Here is a 6,000-nt window from a genome sequence, read left to right on the forward strand (position 1 = left end):
ACGAACATCAAAAAATACAACGATCATCGTCTTCACATTCAACTTCAATAGTTTTGGTTTTTTTGTCTGGGAGAATTGGGAGTGTTCCACTGCCTTGACGCTTGCTTAGTTTCTGGGTCATACCCTAACACCAACTCTCATCACCTGTAATGACTTTGGTCAAAAAGTATGGATCACTTTCAATCTCTTTTTTGAACCAATATACTGTAGCGCAGCAAAAGACGAGGACACAAGAGACGAGAGACGAACAACACGAGCGCTAACTTCCAACAGATTTTATTCTCCTGAAGTATCACATTTATACGCCAGAAAACAGTAATCACATGTGCGAACAGTATCAATTCCTCAGAAAAACAAGCTCTTTATCTGAGAGGATAATGGATCAGTAGCGTGAAGCCATGGCTCAAATTTAATTGAATGTCTTTTTGACTATCCTGTGAGAAGGGGAGGCACAAATTTAGCGGAAACACATCTGATTTGCAACTGCTCCGTCAAAACCGCTGGCATGAGCTCCAACCCATTCCTGTCTCTTTTACAATTTGGTCGATCGTGACACAATGATCTGAATTGATTTTATGGCAGACTTTTTCAACGTTTTCATCGAGATGTTGAAGGGCGCCCAAAATGAGCATGGTCTTTAACACTCATCTCAGCACGTTTAAAGCACCCAAACCACTCGACAACTTGTGTGTGGCACATAACATCCGCTTTAAAAGCCTGTTGCAACGTTTGGTAAGCTTCCGTTAATTTTCAAGCAGGAAACAAAATTTCAAACAGACTCTTTGTTCTTTTAAATTTGCCATAACAACTTCGCAGACGGAACAAAACAACAGCAAGAGAAACATAACACTATGCTCAAACGCTAACCTACAAACGGATGTCGTCTGCACAGCTGTTTCGTGAAGCTCCCTACTAACACCATCTAGCGGTAAAACTGTCCACTACATCCGTGCTTGGTTTGGTTGGTTTATTGGGGTTTAGCGTCCCAAAGTGACTAAGGCTATGAGGGACGCCGTAGTGGAGGGCTCGGGAAATTTCGACCACCTGGGGTTCTTTAACGTAAACTGACAAAGCACAGTACACGGGCCTCTAGAATTTCGCCTTCATCGAAATTCAGCCGCCGCAGGCCGGGATCAAACCGGCGTCTTTCGGGTCAGCAGCTGAGCGCCGTAACAACTGAGCCACTGCTGCGGGGCCTGCTACGTCCGTGTATCAATGGAATTGTAAAACCAGGCCTGGGGTGCGGCCTGATCTCGGTGACCAGATTTGGCCACCCTGGTGTAGTACTTGGCCGCAACGTTCTATGAACAAACCAATTAACCCTCCGCCCTCAGTCCCCAGCGGCTGCTGAGCAACTGACTAAGCCAGCGGTCAGACCTGTGACTCGGCGCAAAGTGCTAAGAATCACTGGCTCTGGACAGGCCGCCATTGGAAACTGAACCTGGCAACATTTAACGCTAGAACCTTATCCAGTGGGGCTAGCCTAGAAAGGCTGTTCGAGGAACTAGCGGGTATTAAATGGGATGTTATAGGGCTTAGTGAGGTGTGAGGATGACAGATGAGGCGTATACAGTACTAAAGGGCAGGCACGTACTGTGCTATCGTGGATTAACAGATAGGCAAGAAATAGGTGTTGAATTCCTCATCAACCAGGATAGAACTGGCACCATAAAGGAGTTTTATAGCATTAACCAGAGGGTGGCAGCTGTCGTAATTAGGATTAATAACAGGTACAAACTGAAGGTGGTGCAGGCCTACGCGCCTCCATCAAGCCATGATGGCCAGATCGTTGAAAGCTGCTATGAAGACGTGGAATCGAGAATGACCTAAGTGAAATCACAGTACACTGTACTGATGGGCGACTTCAATGCGAAGGTAAGGCGAGAAGCAGGCTGGAGACCAGGCAGTAGGTGACTATGGCATAGGTTCTAGGAATAGCAGGGGAGAGTTATTAGTGCAGTTCGCAGATAGAAATAATTTACGGATCATGAATGCCTTCTTCCGCAAACAAGCAAACAGAAAGTGGACGTGGAAGAGCCCCAATGGTGAGACTAAAAATGAAATAGACTTCATAATGTGCGCACACCCTGGCATCTTAGTGGATGGGGAGGTCTTCGGAAAGGTCCGTTGTAGCGACCACAGATTGGTAAGGTCTCGTGTTAGCTTAGATTTGAAAAGGAAACGGAGAAAATTAGTGAAGTGGAAGTCTATTAACGAGTTAGCATTAAGAGGGAAAGTGGAGGAATTCAGGATTTTGCTGCAGAACAGATTTTCCACTTTAACTGAAGATGACGACCGTAGTGTCGAAACAATGAACGACCATCTGCCAGCTATCATTACAGAGTGCGCCGTAGAAGTAGGCGGAAGGATGGTTCGACAGGATACCAGAAAGCTATCTCAGGAGACTAAAGATCTGATTAAGAAACGGCAAACCATGAGGGCGTCTAACTCCATAGAGAGAATAGAATTCGTAGGGCTGTCGAAGTTAATAAATAAGCGCAAGGTAGCCGACAGGAAGGAGTTTAACATGGAGAAAATCGAGCATGCTCTAGAGAGCGGAGGTAGCCTAAAAGCAGTGAAGAGAAAACTAGGCATAGGTGAAAATCAGATGTATGCGATAAGACACAAAGAGGGCAATGTCATTAGCAATATGCATAAGATAGTTGAAGTAGCCGAAGGGTTCTACACAAATCTATAGAGTAGCTAATGCAATCAGAGTGTTACTGAGAGAGGCAGTGGAACACAGCAATGGGACATCCTGCCAGTAACGAAGGAGGAAGTAAAGAAAGCCTTAGGGGCAATGCAAAGGGGGAAAGGCGCTACTGAGGATCAGATAACAGCAGATTTGTTGAAGGATGGAGGAGAGATTGTGCTAAAAAAACTAGACACCCTATATATGCAATGCCTTGTGACCTCGAGAGTACCAGAAGCTTGGAATAACGGTAACATTATCTTGATTCATAAGAAACGAGAGGTCTAGAGATTGATGAATTGCAGACCGATCAGCTTATTGTCCGTTGCCTACAAGTAATTTACTAAGGTAATCGCTAATAGAGTCAGGACAACGTTAGACTTCATTCAAGCAAATGATCAGGCAGGCTTCCGTAAAGGATACTCGACAATAGACCACATTCACACTATCAATCAGGTGATAGGGAAATGCGCAGAATATAACCAACCCCTATATATAGCCTTCATTGATTACGAGAAAGCATTCGACTCAATGGAAATCTCAGCTGTCATACAGGCATTGCAGAATCAGAGCGTAGAAGAGTGTAATGTGAAAATATAGGAAGATATCTATAATGATTGCACAGGTACCACAGTCCTCCGTAAAGTCAGCAATAAAATTCCAATACGGAAAGGTGTCCGGCAGGGAGACACGATCTCGTCAATGCTATTCACTGACTGCTTACAGGAGGTATTCCGGGGACTGGAATGGGAACAGTTAGGGATAAGAGTTAATGGAGAATACCGAAATAATCTGAGATTCGCTGCTGACATTGCCTTGCTAAGTCACTCAGGACATGACCTGTGAAGCATGATCAATGAGTTAGACAGGCAGAGCAGAACAGTAGGGCTAAAAATTAACATACACAAAACCAAAGTAATGTTCAACAGTCTAGCACGAAAACAGCAGTTTGCAATTGGTAGCGAGGTGCTGGAAGTAGTAAGTCTATTTAGGGCAGGTAGTAATCACTGATTCACATCATGAGAGGGAAGTAACTAGAAGAATAAGAATGGGGTGGAGCGCATATGGCAGGTTCTCTCAGATCATGAATGGCAGTTTACCAATATCCCTCAAGAGAAGAGTATATACAACAGCTGTATCTTGCCGGTACTCACCTATGGGGCAGAAACGTGGAGACTAACAAAGAGGGTTCAGCTTAAGTTAAGGACAACGCAGTAAGCTATGGAAAGAAAAGTGATAGGTGTAACATTTAAGAGATCGGAAGCGGGCGGAGTGGGTGAGGGAACAAAAGCGGGTCAATGATACCCTAGTCGAAATCAAGGGGAAGAAATGGGCTTGGGCAGGGCATGTAATGCGAAGGCAAGATAACCGCTGGTTCTTAAGGGTGACGGAGTGGATTCCAAGAGAAAAGCGTAGCAGGGGGCGGCAGAAAGTTAGGTGGGCGGATGAGACTAAGAAATTTGCGGGAATACAGTGGCCGCAACTGGCGAAAGGCAGGGTTAATTGGAGAGACATGGGAGAGAGGCCTCTGCCCTGCAGTGGGCGTAGCCAGGCTGATCATGATGATGATGTCTATGAATGGCAGCACGCTCTGAGTTCGGTTTTTTTTTTTTTTGGTTCCCTCCCTCGCATGCCCACCCCCTACACGAGTTACGGCTACTTTTTCAAGATATGAAGTAAGAACAGCTGCATTTTCTGCAAAATAATTTTTACACTACACTCGAACATTGCTGAGATATGAAATTCATTAGCACTGTTTATATGCACGTAAAACTTGGATTGCTTCGAAGGCGTCATTGTCATCACAACTTCTGTATAATGACATTAAAATGGATGTGTAACACCAACTCTAAATGATATTAACAAACTCAGGCCTTAAGCATTCAATATCACTTCTTTTGTGCATGTGGCATGGCATTCCAGCAAAGAGAATTTTCACAGAAAATGAAATAACACACCCTGCGCTCCACAGCAAGTGACAAAACATTCAGAAAAAAAAAATAAAGTATGCCAAGTTGCAAAAAAATAGCTGAACCAAGTCTGGAACCAGTCTGGAATGGAGTCTGGAATGCTTCCTTTGAATCATTCCAGTTCAGGTTCAGTTCCAAGATGACAAAAAAAATTTGGGTTCGGTTGGGTTCCGCACAAAAATAGAGGTTTGGTACCGGTTCGACACCTTGCTAACTGCACTAAGGAAGTAGATTACGTACATAAGTAAATGAAAGTGATAGCTTAGAATCAAATGAGTGGGCACGGTGGGCCTGGCAAGAACATGGCGTTAATCAAGCCCTTTTCTTATACTTCATGCAGGGATTATTTCTCTGGCTTTCTGGAATGTCGATGCCATGCTCCTGCGCCAGTGACCCATCGTGCTTATATCAACCAACTGCCTTCCACGTGCCAACAGTGCAGCTTAACAGTTGCGCGATCACCAGTGATCCAAAGTTTATACTGCTTCATCAAACCAACCTTGGAACCGCGACACTACCAGCCGCTCCTCACGTGGGATTCATGACGTCACCGACTGGCGTCTACATAAAGGACTGTCTTCACCGCTTCACCTTCAGTGGGCACGGTGGGCCTGGCAAGAACATGGCGTTAATCAAGCCCTTCTTGTACTTCATGCAGGTTGGTTCGTTTTCTAGTTCTGTTAAAAGTGACTGCCGTTTTTTGCTTTACCTGCCGTGCCCACTACGGTGCCTGAAGATTGCATATGAGTGCTGCCATGTTCTTGAGCTCCTTCTATGTGGGGACGTTGAATTGAATCCCGGTCCCATTTCTAGCAACGAATTACTGCAAAGGGTACTTGAAGGTCAAAATTCGCAGCGCGAAGAAATACTTGACCTAAAGTCAAAAACAGATGGCATGATTACGGACATTCAAGCTCAATTTGCCACTATTGACGCCCACATCTCCGAACTTAAAGCTAAGACCCTGAAATTAGAGGATCTTGAAAACGCGCTCCGTACATACCAAGCTTCTGTGGGCAATCAGGCTCGTAAGCTCACAGATCTAGAAGACAGAAGCAGGCGCTCTAACCTTATCGTTTATGGTATAACCGAAGAAGAGAACGAAACTGAATCCGATCTTAAGCGCAAAGTCATCGCAGAAACCTTTTGAGGAAAAACATGGCGTATCATGAGTGTCAATTGGTCGCATTCACAGGCTAGGAAAGGGGACATCAGCAAGACCAGTTATCGTTTTTTTCCAGGATTTCAACGAAAAAGCATCCCTCTTCAAAAATTGCACCAAACTTAAATAGTCTAATATTTCTATCCAGAACGACTACTCGCAGCCTACTTTAAAAC

The sequence above is a fragment of the Amblyomma mixtum genome, chromosome 6, assembly GCF_055824585.1.
Source record: "Amblyomma mixtum isolate Tamu chromosome 6, ASM5582458v1, whole genome shotgun sequence".
In the NCBI taxonomy this organism is placed as follows: Eukaryota; Metazoa; Arthropoda; class Arachnida; order Ixodida; family Ixodidae; genus Amblyomma; species Amblyomma mixtum.